The sequence below is a fragment of the Pteropus vampyrus genome, unplaced genomic scaffold (genome assembly GCF_000151845.1).
Source record: "Pteropus vampyrus isolate Shadow unplaced genomic scaffold, Pvam_2.0 Scaffold22, whole genome shotgun sequence".
Taxonomy (NCBI): domain Eukaryota; kingdom Metazoa; phylum Chordata; class Mammalia; order Chiroptera; family Pteropodidae; genus Pteropus; species Pteropus vampyrus.
In genome coordinates, this window is record NW_011888803.1 from 9,269,650 (window position 1) to 9,287,618 (window position 17,969).

The 17,969-nt window shown below is 32.3% G+C and overlaps 1 protein-coding gene and 1 long non-coding RNA gene across 3 annotated transcripts in view; both read left to right on the forward strand.

The window, feature by feature from the left end:
• Positions 1-17,969, forward strand: part of HS2ST1 (heparan sulfate 2-O-sulfotransferase 1) — a 172,121-nt gene that overhangs the window by 18,120 nt on the left and 136,032 nt on the right. The window lies entirely within an intron of this gene.
• Positions 4,079-7,529, forward strand: LOC111736770. The gene is made up of 3 exons (XR_002779252.1): positions 4,079-4,106; positions 5,130-5,234; positions 7,517-7,529. It is a non-coding gene; the product is annotated as an uncharacterized LOC111736770 (long non-coding RNA).

The window sequence follows — 17,969 nt, forward strand, 5'->3', positions numbered from 1 at the left end:
ATACCTTTCAAGATTTTGCTTATTGTTGATAATACTCGCATATAGCCTCCTTTTATTGGTGACCTTAATCCCAGTATCAAAGTGATATTTCTTCCTACAAACACCACCTCTTTGATCCAACCAATGGATCAAAGAGTTACAGCAGCTTTTAAGGTCTACCACCTCAGGAGGACCTTTGCCGAGGCTATTGCTGCAACTGAGGAAGACACAGAAGACACCGATGCAATCCTGGAAGTATTACACCACCTATGACTTCATCAAAGAACCTTGCTTGGGCTTGGGTGATGTCACCGAGGAGTATATGAATGTCATCTGGAAGGAGACACTCAGTAGGTTCATCTGTGACCTCAAAGGATGAGGAGGTTGCAAAAATTAACAAGGCTATGGTTGAGAAGGCAAACAACTTCAACCTGGGTGTGGATGAGGATGACATTTAGCAGCTCCTCAAGGTGGTTCCTGAGGAATTGACTAGTGAGTTTTTGGAACTGGAACAGGAATGCATAACTAAAGAAGAGTGAAGAGGAAAGGAAACTGCTGAAGAAGAACAAGAAGAACTCCTAAGAAGATTCACAGCAAAGCATTTAGCAGAAGCTTTTGCAGACCTCAACAAGTTCCTTAAAAAGTTTTAAAACATGGGGCCCAGTACCGAAAGGTGTTTATTAGTAGAGAGGAATAGTCATGGTGTTGTTTTCTGTTTACAAGCAAATTTATGATGAATAAAAGCAAGCAAACCATCATGGATATATTTCTAAAGAGTGACATCTCCTTATGAAGAGCTTCAGGCAAGTCCTTCAGTAGGTATTCCAGAAGAAGGCATTTTCCCAGGAGATGATAGTTCCATGCATGTTATTGCCCCAGAAGACAGTGGGACAAGCTGTGGAGGTAGAAGACAGTGATATTGATGATCCTGACCCTATGTGTATTTATGTCTTAGTCTGCAATAAAAAAGTTTATAAAATAAAATAAAAATTTAAAAAGCTTTTTGAATAAGAACTGAAAAATATTTTTGTAGAACTGTACAATGTTTTAAGCTGTTACTATGAAGGGGTTGAAAAGTTAAAAAATTTTAAAAAGTTTTAAAGTAAAAAAGTTACAGTAAGCTAAGGTCAACTTTTTTTTTTTTTTTTTTACAAATTAGCATAGCCTGTGTACAGAGTAAATAAAATATGCAGTAGTGTACAGTAATGTCATAGGCCTGCACATTCACTCACCACTCACTCACTCACTCACCTAGAGCAACTTCCAGTCTTGCAAATTTTATTCATGGTAAGTACCCTATACAGGGGTATCTTTTTTAAAATTATTTTTACTGTTCTATGTTTAGATACGTTTAGTTACACAAATACCATTGTTTTACAATTAACTACAGTGTGCAGTACAATAACATGCTGTACAGGTTTATGGCCTATGGAGCAGTAGACTATACGGTATAGCCAAGGTGTGTAGTTTGCTATACCATTTCGAGTTGTGTAAGTGCATTCTATGATGTCCACACGATGAAATTGCCTAATGTTGCATTTCCTAGAGTGTATCCTTATTATTAAGCGATGAATGACTGTATGATAGTTACCAAATCTTCAACTTTATGTGCTAAAATTCTTGCTAAAGGTAGTTAGGTTGTATAAGCCTATGGGTATTGTGAAGTGTCAGGGACAGCCCTTTTTATTTATTTTATTTTTTAAGTTTTTTAAAATTAATTATTTTTTTATGGTGACATTGGTTAACAAATCCAATGTTTTAGCTGTATATTTTAACAGTAAGGCGCATATATATTTAGACTGTGTTCACCTCCCATATTTAGATTTCTTTCTGTCACCACAAATTTGACTCTCTTTACCCTGTCTACCTCCCCCTTCCCCCTCTCCCCTCCCCTCTGGTAACCACTAGTCTGTTGTCCATATCTATAAGTTTCTGCTTGTGTGTCCTGTTCTTTTGTTGCTTTTAGGTTTATATCCCTCATATAAGTGTTATCATGTGATTTTCAACTTCTCTCTGGCTTATTTCACTTAGCATGATTATCTCGAGGTCCATCCATAGGGACAGCCCTTTTTAATTGAAATTGTTGGATTCCTTTTTGGAAGATGGTGGTTTGAAAATTGCAAATTGATTTGGTACTTATGTAGCAATTTAAAACTGGATGTAGAGGGAAAGTTTTCCTAAACTCCAGTAGAATTTAGGAATCATCCATTAGTATCTCCTTATAATTTTCCATTTTTTATTCCTAAATTTGTGCCTTAGTGATTTGTTCAGTTAAGCACACAGAAATGATTTTAGAGGAATTCTGCTGGAAAATACCTTAAATTTTACTCAATATGGTTATGAATTTGAGGCTAAATGGCTATGCAGGAACAGACTAGCCCTTGGCATATTTATAATTGTAAATTATGTTTAATCTGAACTTAATGAATGTAATTTAGAGATGTTTTTGGTTCATCGATAACATCTGGTATGTATTCCCTTTATGCTTTGAAGCAAAACTGTATAAGAAATGGGCTGATCAATCTAGTTAATTTTTTTCTGATAAATCATTAGGTGTTGCTATTCGAGTCTTCATGCTTTTCTTTAGACAATGAATCCTGTATTAAGTCCTCTATTGCTATTATGCTTTCAAAATATTATAGTATACCTGTTGTTTTAATTAATAATAACTTTTAAAAATATATGAAATTTAAAATCTAGCTGCACAGCATAAACATCATAACTAAATCCTCCTGCAAAAGTGAATTTTTATTTGGTCTTCAGTAAACAGAGTTGTAAATTCTATCCTTTTTTCATTCCTTTGATTGCTTTGTGATTAATTAGGGCTGTGCATAGTTCTTTGAATTTCTATGGTGTGATGTAAAAGAGCAATTTCTTAGTATTCAGTGATAAGAAAATAGTTTGGACATAGGGAGGGAAGTTGGAGATTTGAGTAAACTGAGTTGTTGGATTAAAATAAAGTTAATAAAATTCTCCTTTAACCTTGTAATTGACTTAGTTGTTTATGTTGTTAAGACCATGTCAAACTAAAAGTAGTTCAGCCATCAATTTTGATACTAAGATTCTTGATCAAATATGACTGAGAAATTTGTGATTACTTTGTATTTTGATTTTAGGAAGCTGCCTCTAATTTCCAGCAATTTTTTTTTTTTAATTTTACCATAGTTTTATTGTTTTTTTAGAAAACACACCATTTCTGTAATAAAGTGTTGCATGTTCTGGGTATGATTTACACTGTTGGCAGAAAACTAGCTTAGCTCAGTTGTTTCCTTTATAGAAGAGCCAATTAGAAAGACTGGCTTGACATGATCTTAAAGTATATTTTGATAGCTTTTTCATTTTGTTAAATAGGATAGAATGAAAACCTTTCACTATTGTTCTCTAGAATAACATTTTCATCCTCCCTTCATGTTTCGAAGATTGAAACAAAAAGAGCAAACTTCTGCTGAAATTTTAGTGTCTCAAAATAGGTTTCTCAGCAAGGAAAATTAGGGGTATACGTGACTTTTGCTCCTGAACCTGGGAGTTGTTAGTGATCTTCTCTGACTAGGGATGAGCCTCTCCAGGAATACCTGTTTATGATATGCCATTGTGTTCCCTTTTTCATTTGTGCTAGGTTGGAACTCTGTGACTAATGAATCCTGTGACTAGTTATAGTCTAGTTTTTCCTCATGACCTTACTGACTCCCCTTTGGTCTTTTTTAACTCTTCCTCCTTTATCCATGTTTCTAAAATGGTTTTCTGCTTTCCCACCAATGGCAAGCCTTCATGACCTCTGAACCTGCATCTGTAACAGACAATAATAATTAACAATTGAATACTTATTGTGTAATAGACATTTTAAGTGTTTTATATGTGTAACTCTATTTACTATAAATGATGCTTATTCTTCTGTCCTCAGAGAATTATTGGGAAAATAAAATGTTCTTCAAATGATAGAATAAATGTGAAAATGTAACCTATAAAAACCACAATTATAAGTTATTAGTAGTGATAATAATTTATCCTTTCTCTTTGCCGTTTTTGCCTTTTCAGTTTTATGTAGTTTAGAGTTGACATTTCTTGCTGCTGCAGGCTTTCCTCTGTGCCTCACCTCATAGGATCACACTTGTCTGATAAGTGTTCAGGTAAATCAAATGATGATGTTATATGAGTTATAAATTTGACATTCAGATTAGCTATTTCTTTTCTTAGGAAAAACTAAAAATCTCTGGCAATTCATATTATGTGCTCCTAAAGATAGAAATTTATATACTTTTTTATAAATTTCCTAAACACCCTGGCTTTTAAACATGACTGAACTTTCTTCACTCTTTCCTACTAATCTTTGCCAATTTGGCATTTTAAAGATAGATTTTTATAAAATGCAAATTAAATTTGAACTGTGATGGGGGAATTTCTGTGTGTATGCATGTGAGCGTATGTGCATACATGTATAAAATAACTCCTTAGCTTCTAAATAATTTTTTAAAGCACTAACGATAGTCAAATTAGTTAAGGAAGAGGAACTCAAGACTTTTTCCTCTATGGAAAAAGTTTTATGTGATAGTTCTTTTAATGTCAGTTTTCCCACAGTGATTCATTGTCATATTCTCAAATATTGGGGGGGAAAATGTGTTCTGTAACCTTCATTTTAATTCAGTAATTTCAACTTATTCTTTAACTCAAACATAGAATAGGTTGTACTTTTAGATTTATTGTTGGGATTATGAGAATTCCAAAGAACAGAATTCCTGAATCTTACACAGCTTCAAAGACTTTTAAGCTCAGATCAACAGTTATTTGCCATTCTGCAATCAGAAAATTTGATAGGCCATAATTATAGAGACTGTGTGAGATAAACTGTGTTGTCATCAACTCTTTCATCGTATATTATTGCTACTTCTTTTTTTTCCCTGTGCATTATAGCATTATTCATTTTTAAGCACTGGTCAACCTTACTGCAAATTTAACATATATTTGCTATACACAATTTCATGAATTAGAACAGTGATTTAATTTGCATGTTATAATAACTTTTATGTTTGTGGGTAACTCTTGGTTTTCTTAATTAGCAGGGAAAACATTTTGAATGAGATGCTGGATTAATTGGGAGCTCTATTTACTTGCATTTCAGTTGTACCTTTAAGACTTCTTAATTCATTTCTTAGTGAGTTTACCAATCCAGAATTGAGGATGACAGAATTGAAGAACTCCATGAATCTTTTACATTTCATCTAACCTTCCCCTATCATATGAAGTTTAGTACCACAAAGGTAGATACTGTCTTAATTTTCATTTGAGTTTCAAAAATTTAAGTATATGTTGGTCTGGGCCTTGGGGAATTACCATTTAGAAGAAAATTATCACAGAATCCTATAATTTCCTAGGTAGATTTTATCCAGACTTTAAAATCACATTGGAAGAGTGGGATTTTTTGTTTTCTATTTAAGCAATGTCTTGGGATACTGTTCTCTCCCACTCTCCTCCACCTTGAATTACCAGTTTAATATGAAAACTTTTACTTGCCTGCCTAACCAAATATGTAGTTTTATATGTTCTCATATGAATTAACAATCTCCTAAACACCAAACATTTCGTAATGATTTGTTCTGTCTACTTACGTACTTATGGTAATTTTGGCTCTTATAAGACAAATGTAAGAGAGATGGGATAAAGAGGTAAGAAAGAGAGTTTTTTCAAACTTTAAAAGAAATGTAAAACTTATAGTATGTTGAATGAATACTTGTCGAGAATGACCAAACAGTTAAAGGGAAAAAATAATGTTCCTGTTTCTAAAAATAATGTTTGAGGTAAGAGGTAGTTTTTAAAATTACAAAATAAGAATAGTAAGTTATTTTATTTATAGTCTCTTCTAAATGGAGTTCTATGTGATGTTCATTGTAGCTGATTTTGAGATTTTTAGCTTAAATGGTGTTGAATGTAGTTAAAAGTTGTCATTTGACTTTCTTATTTGAATTATACATTTTTCACATTCATTACGTATTTGAATCCTGTCTTTCCTGAAAAAAATGTTGAGATTTACAGATGTACATGTAATACAGAATGCATGAAAAGGGCAGAAGGGGGTAGGAAAAGAAGTTAAATATTTATGTAGCTATTAAATAACTGCCATTTTAATTTTTTTAGTCTATTTTCTTTTCTTTTGGTGGGCGTTGAGGTATTAAAATACCAAAGAGATTTCTATAGATTGTCTTTTCAGATACAGTGAAATGTAACTCTTACTTCAGATTCTATGGTAAATTTTGGAGTTATAGAATTTTGTTGCCTTTTATTTCAGGAGCCAAGGAAAGCATGTTCCATACTTGCATTTTGGTCACAGAATAAAAATGAAGTGAGAAACTCTTATTAATGTAATTTACCATTAAACCTAAAATAAAATTGCCAAAGCTCAAATTAAAGATAGTTTTGAGGAGAGCTGTTGCCCCTCATCCCCTTTTTAACCATTGCTCTGGTTATCCGTGGTAGAATACATAAAATTTCACATAGTTAATGTAATATACCCATTTATTTTATAACCGAAGCAGCACAACCTAAATCTTGCCTGGGGAATGAAAACTAAAATTCCAGAATAAATAAAGTGTTGCACAGAAGTCATGTAACATTTTATTTTAGGCTAGGGTCATGATCAAATATATTTATGATTTATAAAATTAAAAATACGGATTTAATAAGTGTTAATACCTGTCTCTTCTTTCTATATAGAACAGCATTAGTAATAGGAAATAAAGATTGTTACCAAAAGTACATGTACTGTGAGACATAAGAAATAGGAGCTCTTTTAAAGGAAAGAGACGGAAGAAGGCAGGAAAAGTGCAACAATCTAGGTTACGATAATATGGGGAGTCTGTCTTCCTTAAACTGTTTGAGCACAGTTCTGAAGAAGGTAACATAATTATGGTGTGCTCATAAAATATGGGACAAAAATAATATTTGTCAAAGTAATTACCTTGAAGAAGTTATACATTAAAAAAACATAGTTGCTAAAGTATTTTGGAACTCTTTATGGACTAGCTTCAGAATCTTTAAAACTACATAAGATTAGATCATTTTTACTTCTTTATAGCCATAGTGTTAAATTATAATTTAAAAATTTAAGTTATAAAACTAATTATAGGATATTTGGAAAAAGAGGAAAGAAAAAATAATCCTTATTATTTCACATACTAAGAAACCTATTCTTTGCCAAGTTCTTTCATATAGATTCCTTAGAAGTGATTATAATAATTTTTCTTGTCCTTTAACATCAGATCATAAAAATTTTCGTAGGTTGCTTGCATAATAGCTAATATAATAGTAGAATGATAAAATCCCCTCTTTGAGGTGAGAGAGTAAGAATGAATCTTTCCTTTAAATAGGGTTTCAGCTTTTTATTATGTTAAGCTATGAAGTAACCACTTGGACAGATTTTGTTTCATTTAGCTGTAATATCTTAGAATTTTTCTAATAACTTGTGAATTTCAGAATCTTCAGAGTTGGACTAAAATTAAAAATCCCAATCCAGAATGCATTTGACTTTATTCTGCTTTCTTCTTAGGGTTTATCCAGAGCTGCTCCAGGTTTTGTGAGGTTTCAAGCTTTTATAATTTCAGGGGTTCTTTTAAAGAAAAGAGTACAAAATCATGAATATAAAAAATCATGTCTAGGACTTTTGGAAGAAGCCAATGCCAAATGTATAGCCCTAAAGCTTCAACTTTATTAGCTTCACAATGTAAATCCACATCTCTGATTTTGTTCTTCTGATGCCTCAAGATACTCAACATCCAAGAAGGAAAGTGCTCTTTGATGTGCTATAGAACTGTTCTTTTTTCTTTATAACAAATTATCTATATTTATTTCTCTATCCATATATTTGTCTCTGTACCTCAGCCCTCTTAATTGTGACTACTTGGTTTGTGAAACATTTAGATGAAGTTATAAAACATGGCTAATATTGGAAATACTGCTTGTGGCTGGAGAACAGATAATTGATATCATTACTCCCTGAATTCTGTACCAATTGAACACATATACAAGGGAATCAGATGGAGATCAGAATTGTGGGTGGGTAAAGCTGGGTTGGAAGATTGACTTAGATATCTTGCCACAGTGTCCTTGCCAGTACTTCATCTCTGATTAAGATTTATCCAGCTAGTCGCTTTACTGGAAAACTGCAGGCCTCTTTACGGGGCCAGAATGTATTCTTTTAAGTCTACAGCATAGAGCCCCAGAAATTGTGGACATCTGTAGATAAGACTGGCTCTAAATAAGAAAGTATCTATGAGATACTGAACAAAGCATGCCCAATTTTATCTCCCAAATTCACTCACCAGAAAAGTCAACCCTTTCCTACTCCCCAAACTGTGGATGCTTAAAAAAAAAATCTTGTAGATTGTTAAATATATGTTATAATTTTTTCTAGATAGTAGTTGGCTTTTCAATTTGTTTCATGGTATTTTTAGGTATGTAATAGACTTTGATTTTGCATTCATTCTTTAGATTTTTTTGCCTTTGGTCATATATGTATTTAAAGGTATTAAAGTATGTATATAATTTTATCTTAATTTGTAAGTGCCTAATGGTATTTTATTTTACTTTCATTTATTTCTATAAGGCTGGTCCTTTCTTTATGTAAACCTAGTTTCTGACATACACATTTTCCATCTCTCTGAAGAGAGATGTTTTTAACATTTCTTGCAGTGCATGTCTACTGGTGACAGATTCACTTAATTTTTGTTTCTCTGAGAAAATCTTGATTTGTCCTTTACCTTTGAAGGATCATTTTGCCGGATACAGAATTCTAGGTTGGTGTTTTTTTCTTTCAACACTTTAAATATTCACTTTTGTGTCTTGCTTGCACGGTTTCTGAAGAGAACTTCTATGTAATTCTTAACGTTCTTTAAGGTAAGGTGTTTTTTTTTTTTTCTCTGCAAGATTTTCTCTGTTTTTGGTTTTCTACAGTTTTAATTTAACAAACCTAAGTGTAGATTTTTTTTCAGTATATGTACTGCTTGATGGTCTCTGAACTTCAAGTATCTGTGGTGTGGTTTCTCTCCTTTATTTTGGAAAATTCTCAGCTATTATTCAAATATTTCGTCTGTTCTTTTTCTCTTCTCTGGATATTTCTATTATATATGTTGAACTTTCGTAATTGTCTCACAGTTCTTGGATATTCTGTTCTGTTTTTGTTTGTGTGTTTTTCTTTTCCTCTTTATGTTTTAGTTTGGGAAGTTTATATTGACATATCTTCAAACTCACTGATTATTTTCTCTCCTGTGTTCAGTCTACTAATAAACCCATCAAAAGCATTCTTCATATCTGTTACAGTGTTGTTGATTTTTGTCATTTCTTTTTGATTCTTTCTTAGTGTTTCCATTTCTCTGCTTACCTTATCTTCCTGTTCTTGCATGGTGTCCACTTCTTTCTTTAAAGCCCTTAGCATATTAATCATAATTATTAAATTCTCAGTGTGGTAATTCTAAAAATCTTTGTCACATCTGAGTCTGGTTTTGATGCTTGCTTTGTCTCTTCGAAAAATTTTTTTGGGGCCTTTTAGCACACCTTGTAATTTTTTTTTTGTTGTCGATAGTTGGGCATGATGTATTTGGTAAAAGATTAAAAGGAACTCAGGCAAATAGGCCTTTAGCGTGAGGTTTTATGTTATTTGTCTAGGAGGTAGGCTGTGTTTACTGATTTCTGTAACTGGTGTCAGAGGCTAAAATTTCCTATAATGTTCTTTATGTCTTTGAATTTCCGTAGTAACTTCTTTGGCTTGTAGTTCTTTCAGATGTACCCTGTTGGTATGTAGGAGCCTTATTAATGGTAGGCAACATGTGGGGGGAGAGGAAGCTTTCTGTAATCCTATGATTAGATCTCCGTCTTTTAGGTAACCTGCGTCCTTTGGCTGTGTCTTTCCTGAGTGTTTCCTAGCTCACCTGCCAGTTTTAACATTTATTATTAAAAAAATGCATGTATATATGTATAATATTATTACTATTGGAATGGCCTTCTACGTGCCTTTCTGGTCTCACCTACCTACCAACCTACCTACCAACCTACCTCCGCATCCATCTCCCCCTCTTTTGCTATAGAGCAAGAATGCTGTTAATTTTCAGGAAACTGCTTTGCTTATAAATTTTAAATTCTAAAAAATTTTCAGTGCTTTTGTTGAAATTTTAAGGAATGTAATCTCATTTGCTAATGCTATTTTTGTTTCTATACCATGTCATATTTCACTGGCTAGGTTTCTAAATTATTTTGTGCCTGATTTTTACGTAATTGTATTTGGGCTTCACTTTTAAAAGGAAAATTAGTTACAGATGCGTATTATTAGTTGCTGTCTCTATTATCTGGTATTAAAATTAATCATTCATATGTAATGAGTGCTTTCACTCTGTTTTGGGAATTCTAATCACTTTAAACGAATCATCTCATTTAATGCTCACAATCTCTTAAGACAGTTGTCAATATATTCTCTTTTTATAGATGATTTGTAAATTAGCTTAGGTTAAATAATTTCCTTAAGATCATATAGTTTAGGAAGTGGCTCAAACCTAAGTGTGTTTTCATTTTTATTTTTCATTTTACATTTAACCTTCTTTTATATTACTTCATATAGCAATAGGAAAGATGAATTTTAAGCTACTCAGATGAATTTGATTCTAGGGCATGCACATATTCTATGGAAATAGCATTCTAGCGTTGAATAAATTCCATAAAATTTAGATTGCATACTTTTTGCAAACTGATATTTCAATGTTTGAGTAGACTTATCAAAACGGTATGTTTGTTTTTAAAGGATGGAAGCATTAAGCCTATTCCTCTTTTTTTCCTCCATTCCTACAGATACTTGTTGGGAGGTACAGCTACTGTTGAGTGTCTAAATATGTCAATTTTTTTTTTTAATTAGATGGATATGGAATTAAGTGTGGGAATACAAAAAAACTAATTTTAAAATTTAATTATGAAGAACAATTTATAGCTTTTGAGGAACATCAAATGTTAACTCTTCAGCAGTTTTAGTATACGATCTCTCTTATTTCTGATGACTTTGATGATTTTATGGTAATACCAAAGTTTTATTGTGACTTAAAGTGAATGAATCACAAAATAATAGAACCTTTGAAAGGAGCCTTGAAGGATATTTTACTTAGGTTCATATTGAATGTAGGAATGCTTCTCTATCTGACAATTTCTAGCATGATATTTGTAGGGAAAGAGTTAATTTTAGTTCCTAAAAATTCTTTAACTGTTTTCTTAATTCAGCATCATTCATATTTTTCTTGTTGGATTGTCTTTCATTCTATCTTGTTTATGTATATCCCTTTCAAATCTGAGCCAATCTATTTTAGTGTAGCTGTATTGTTTTCTTTAGGTATCTTTATTTTCTGAATTGGCATTCACTGGTACCTTCTCTTTCACCTGTTTTACACGTATTTCAGTAATTTAATTAGGTAAAAGTAGTAAAACTACACTTATAGATCTTATCTATGTAATAAGTCCTTTAAATGCATTTTATTTTTGTCATCGACCTTTGTTTCATATGTACTCAAACAACAGTCATTCTCTGATGTTTAACTAGATCACTTGTTAAATGTTTTTGGCTTGCCTGCCTTGTACTGAGATGTTACTATAACATTAATACTACAAGTACCTCTAAAAGGAAAAATAAGATTGCTTTCTTCTGGTCAAAAAAAAGGTGCATTGGTAGAACAGGGTGTATAAAGTGTATTCTGTTTTATGTTTGATAGTGGACTGTATCTAGAAACATCTTTTTTCAGAAGTTCTGTGCTAAGTTAATGAGAAGTTGGGTAAGCTCATTTTCTTAAGAGATAAACAGCTTGAAAGTTTAAAATTAAAGTGTACATAGACTTTTCTTTATGGGAGTGGGAATATTTTCTAGACTTGATTAAAGCACTATTGCTTAGTTTTTTAATTAGAATCTTCTTTCCCAATACTTAAAATATCAATCATTTTTAATTAAGTTGCTGTGAATAATTCCTCCTACTCATTTCTCTTAAGCTTTTTTATTCTCTTCCCAATTGAGTTCTTTATACTTGCTCTCTTTTGACAGAGTTTTTATTTTTTTTCTTTTGGAAGATGAGGACTCCCTATATAGCTTTTGTGATAGCCCAATCATGAAAAACAGCCAGATAAATGTTCACATGTAATAAATTTCTTTTATTGGCTGGGATGGGGTGGATTAGTTAAAAAAACAAAACAGAACCTAAAAAGCAGTGAATGTTGGCAAGTGTTCAGTTATTTCTTTCGTCTCATTCACCTTGGCTCAGTTCAGTAACTGCTTATGAGTAAGTTTTTCACAGTCTTAGAAATAAGGAGTTGAGAATAATGTGTGGGTAACTGATTAGTATCCACTGCACAGAGGTGTTGGATAGATTAATTGATTCTTAGAGAGCCTAGGAAGTGTCAAAACTGTATAAATGCAAAAACTATTATGATAAAGTAAAAGCTGCTTTGAAAAAAAAGTTATTCAACTGGTAGGAGAAACTTCTTTTAAGGGAGAGACTGATTTGAATTTCTGTATGGTCCTTCATTTTGAATACTGATTTATGCTTGAACATCTGTAAAACTTAAGTGTTTTTTTTTTTTTTAAATACAGTTGTGAAATGTTTATGCAAATGGATTCAATTTAAATTTCTTGCCATATAAAATCTTTGGTAGGGCTTTTTGAGGTTTGCTTTCAGACTTGTTTTTTCTCATTGACAGAGATGAACCAATATCATTTGGTAAGGACAAGAGTTAAAAATAAGTCTTTAGGAAAAAAAATGTTTCCTCTCATACTTATTTCAGGGTCTAGACTAGTTGTAGCTATGTACTAAAATCATTTGTAAAAAAGGTGTTTTCATTCCTCCCAGTTCTGTGGTTTATCTTTTTTATGTGATCAACTTGCTGTCAGTTTGTTTTGTGGTGGGAAAATTAATTTGAGCTGAAGTATGTCAGAATCACTTAGAAGAAAGTTTATGTTGTCCCACAGAATAAACAGAGTACTTAATTTTTTTTTACTCCTTATGTATGTTTTTGTGTTTTCTCTTTGGGAACACTGTTAGGATCTTAGAGCTCAGCTTCTCAAACTTAGTTAGTTGTTGGAATCACCTTGGAAGCTTTCAAAAATGCTGGTGCCTGGGTCCCACCCTCCAAAGATTGATTTAATTGATTTGCGATGTGGCTTAGGCCTCAGTTCCCTAGGTGATTCTCCTGTGAAGCTAAGGTTGAAAGCCTCTCTGTTCTAGAGACTTAGCCCGAACCTACTCAATTTGAATGCACAATGTTGTTTTCTTATTAGCTCCTAAAAATTTTTGTCATAGTTACAAGTCTAATATATTATGAATATTTTAAATTATGTTTTTGAGTTTACCATGGTCACTGTAAAATGAGTGTTAATGCTGTCTATATTTTTAAAGTTGTTTACCAACTTTGGCCAAAAGACCAAAAGAGTTAACAATTACCTGCCTTTAATAGCAAGCTGTTATTTTCTTCAAAATATAAAGAGTAGCAAGATAGGTAGAGAAACACTTTTTTCTTAGTTCCATAACTTATGGAACTAAGGGGAACTAATTCAAGGGGATGAACAAAATTCCATTTAGTCCATTTCCTGCTAGCATTATTTTTTTCACAAGATATTTTGTAAATCCACCATTTGCATTCTAGTTCTTTTTCTTATTCTTAAAATGAAACAGATTTTTGAAGTTACATGTGCAAACATTACTAAAATATATTAATTATTCTAATACTTAATTACTATTTACTAAAGCTGCATGTTTAATAGTTTCTTTAGGTGACTTCACATACGTTATTTCAAATTCAATACATTATGGTAGGAAGTCCAGTTAGATTTAAACTGATATTTAATGTTCTACTTGGAGTAATTGATGTCGCTTGGGGAAAGGCTAGTGGCTATCTATGTATTTCAGCATATTTGAGTATGGGAAAATTAATTAAACCAAAATTCTCGTATGACTTTGGAAAATGATGGCTATTAAAAATACATTGGAAGGTAGAAAAACTGCTCACATGCTAATCAAAGGTATGTGGCCCAAACATCTGTTATCAGCTGTAGAGTGAAAAAAAAAAAGGTGTTAGGGATAATTTTAGAAGCATCTCCATGGACAGTTAGCTACTGATCAGGCCGATTCGTATCATACTTTGTATTTGGTGTATGCCTCTTTTCAGGAGTCTCTTACTTTGTTTTTAGTGCTGTGATGTTGTTCCTCTCATTTACCTTCTATAAAGTAACTGGATTTGTCTTGTATGAAATGTGTAATATTTACAACTATTTCTTATCTCCCCTTGACCATAATTTTTCTTTATAGAGTTTTCATTGGGGGTGGGGAGTGGGGATGGTGGATTGAGAGACAAAGTGATTTATACCATTTTGCTCAAAACCATATACTTACCATATAGCCTGGTTTTATTAAATATTAACATGTTTCCACATATGTAATAAAACATTACAGATATGTCAAAACTTCTGATACTCCTCACTGGACCCATTTCCCTCCCTTCCTCTGCACAGGCAACCACAGTGTCGAGTTTTTTTTCCAAAAACATCTTCATAAACCAAATCAATCTCTTAAGTAATAAATCAGAATGAGTAGAATTGGGGAGGGAAATGTTTATGAGCAGAAACTTGATACCCCACTTAGAGGTTATAAATAGTGATAAACCAATTCTGCATCGGGATTTTTTTCATTCTTCTGTATCTGAATGTTCAGTACTGATTGTTTAAAGACTTTCATGTTGAAAAATTGTAAAAGCTTGCAAACCTAGGCTATAAGGGGATGCAAAGGATTAATTCTACTTTGTTAAACTCTACTAAAATGTGTTGAAATGTGATTATGGCTTGTTGACAAGGAACCGTTGGATGAACAGAATTCAGTGTTTATGGGCCTAGGTTTTTGGCAGGCACAATTAACGGTGCCAGCACCACCGAAACCAGCCAACTCTTTTATCTTTAGTAAATACTCTGTCAAATAAGAGATCAATCCCTTTTAATTTTAGGTAATGAATAGAATTCAGTTGGACTTTAATTTACAAGGCACAGTTAAACTAGGTTATCATTGATTAGATTATCATGGTCCTTTATGCTATTCTGTTGGTTCACATGAAAAGGACTGAAGTAATGCTGAAGAGGGTGGAACAAAGGTTGTAAATCATAAATCTTTTCAGAGTTCAAAAATATAAGTAAAATTATTTCAGAAATAATGAAAATATTTTGTATTCTAAGAAAATCAACTTTTTGGAGGACTGTTTTTTGGGGGCACTAATTTAATTATTAGTGAAAAATATAAAAAAATCCATGTACGGAGTGGAGACAGAGATTACTTATTTCAAGCTGAGGCAATGAGTAGCTTCTCTCCCCCACCCCCAACCTTCCACCCCCATCTAAGAAAAAAATAAGCTTTTCTTCACTGATAGAGTAAGGTGTTAGTGTTATACTCAGTATATTTGAAATAACAACAACAAAACAATCTTTTTCTAACTTCACTCTTCCTGCCCTCAAAATCAGTTTACCTCTGAACTCTACCTCTATCAGTGACTCCTTAATGTTTCCATATCTTTTAAGCTTGAAAACTCTAGGACTCATCCTTGACTCTTTTCCTTTATATATAGGCAATCACCAGACTATCTAGATTCTACCGTTTTGTCTCTTCTAGGCTTACTTTAAACTTTACATTTTATAACAAGCATGAGATACTCGAAATTTCTTCTAGTTTTGAAATACTCTAATGACCTTTAACATCTAAAATTAAATGTTGGAATATAGTGTTGAAGGCTTGTTGAAGGAGTATTAATAATAAATTATGAACAAAAAGTACTGATTGGATTTATCTAACTAAAAGGATCCTAAAAATTCAGAATAAGGCATTTATAACTTTATACTTAGTGTCAAGTCTTGATATTAATATTACATATGAATCATTGAATATTTTTATTTTTTGAATATTAATATGGTTTAAATATCTAATACTGAACTTTGCATTTGAAGAAAGAAGAGAAAACTTAATATCTATCAATCAGCATCTGAGCATGTGAGAGACCTTCCAGCTCCTGACGCTGGGAGAACCTGGTCCCCAAAGATAAAAATTTTAATTGATAACTTTTATTTCTGAAGGCTTCTCACAAAGGATTTTAAAAGTTAGTTTGAAAGATTTTCTATTATTCATTTCCTTTGAGGATCATAAATTGTGAAGAGAAGCTGTATAGCTTGGTCTTAAGTAAAAACTATAAAACTAAGAAAAAATGATTTGGTAGTAGAAAAAGATGTCTGGATGAGTAGGTAGGAAGCATAAACAAAGTTTTTAGGACAGGTAGCTTTTGAAGCTTTGCGGTAGACGAGGAGGTAAATTTGGATATATAAATCAGGAAATGTTAAGTATAGAATGACATAAAAAGGTTTGACGTGATTAGAAAAAGGAAGCATTAGTAAAAATTGATATGTTTTTCTAAATGATATCTTGATATTTAGATTTTTTTTGTTTCAGTCATGGAAGGCATATTTGCTTGAAGGCTATAAAGGCTGTGGTCAGCCTTTTTCTTTAATATAGCTGTACTAGTTCCTTAATCTGCATAGAACCATGAAAAATAACATTTTTAACTCCCCAGGCTTTTTTCTTTACAATCATTAACTCAAATAGTCATGAAATAACTCTCGTGTATACAGAACATTCTGCTGTCTTTGTCTTACTATCATTATAAGCTTAGCTTCAAAATGAAGATTTAATCCTTTGGCCTGTTTCCAGTGTTCAAACTTCTAGTTTCTTTCTACAGAGTCAACACCTGTTATCTCTTATAGCCTTCTAAATTTTCCTGGGGGTTAATAATTTGTTTCCCTTTGAACACCAGCTGCAAGCACCAGGGGTCTGACTGACTTTCTGAAAGGAATAGATATTTGAAGTTCTCTTGAAAATGGAATTTGATCAAAGATTTAAGAATGGATAAGAATTTGACAGGGAAAATTCAGGCAGGGAGTATGGCATGATTAAAGATCTGAAGGCACATAAGGTATATTCAACATATGAGATATGATATGGTATGGTAAAAATGTACAACACTTTTAGGATATATTAGGAGATACCTTTGGGAAGATAGAGAAAAGATCATGGAACTCAGTGAGTGCCAGGTCATTTAGTGATATTATCTATCATTTATTAAATGTTTACTATGTGCCCAAGTCTGTATTAGACACTTTATAATTTCATTCAATTCTTACAAACAGCAGTCCTGCGTGGCAGATGTTATCTTTGGAAGAAACTGGGGCTTAGGGAGGTTAAATAGGTTGATAAGACTTAAAAAATTAATAAGCTAGATTTGAATCCACAGCTCTTTTAAAATACACTGTCATCATAGGCCTCTCTAGCTAATTAAAGTTGCTTTGCAGTGACTTGTAGTTTTTATACAGGAAATTTTTAACAATCTTGAACTTGTTCTCATAGACGAGGTAATTACTATTATATTGGACTGAGGGAAGAATCATAATTATTAATGTGCCAAGTTTTAGAACTTCAAATATAAATTCACTATTATAAGAGTATAAACCAGTGGCCCCCAAAATAAGACCATATTTATTTTGGATAGTAAAATAACTTCTTGATATCCAAGGCTCTTTAAAAAAATATAGAAAGGCTCTGGGCCAAATCCTCAAAGCTGTATGTTCAGGTAAACCCTCATCATTCCATCTAGGCCATAAATATTTGACAGTTTAGGTCTGGGCCAATAAGCATCTGGTTTTATTAATAATATTACTGCCTACTATTTGGCTTCTTGAATTTAGAATCTTATTCATATGCATTTGTTTTAATTTTTTTTCTAACCCATTGTTTGTATCTAAAAGGAATGCTAAACTGAAGTTTGTTGTTGTAGTAGGTGAATGTCTTCTGTTGAACCACAGCAATTTTAGTAACTGGTAGCATGTGAATTTAAGAATTTTAGAGTTGAAGAGATCTTAATAATTGTCCAGTGAAATCATCTTTTACAGATAAGGCAAATGAAAC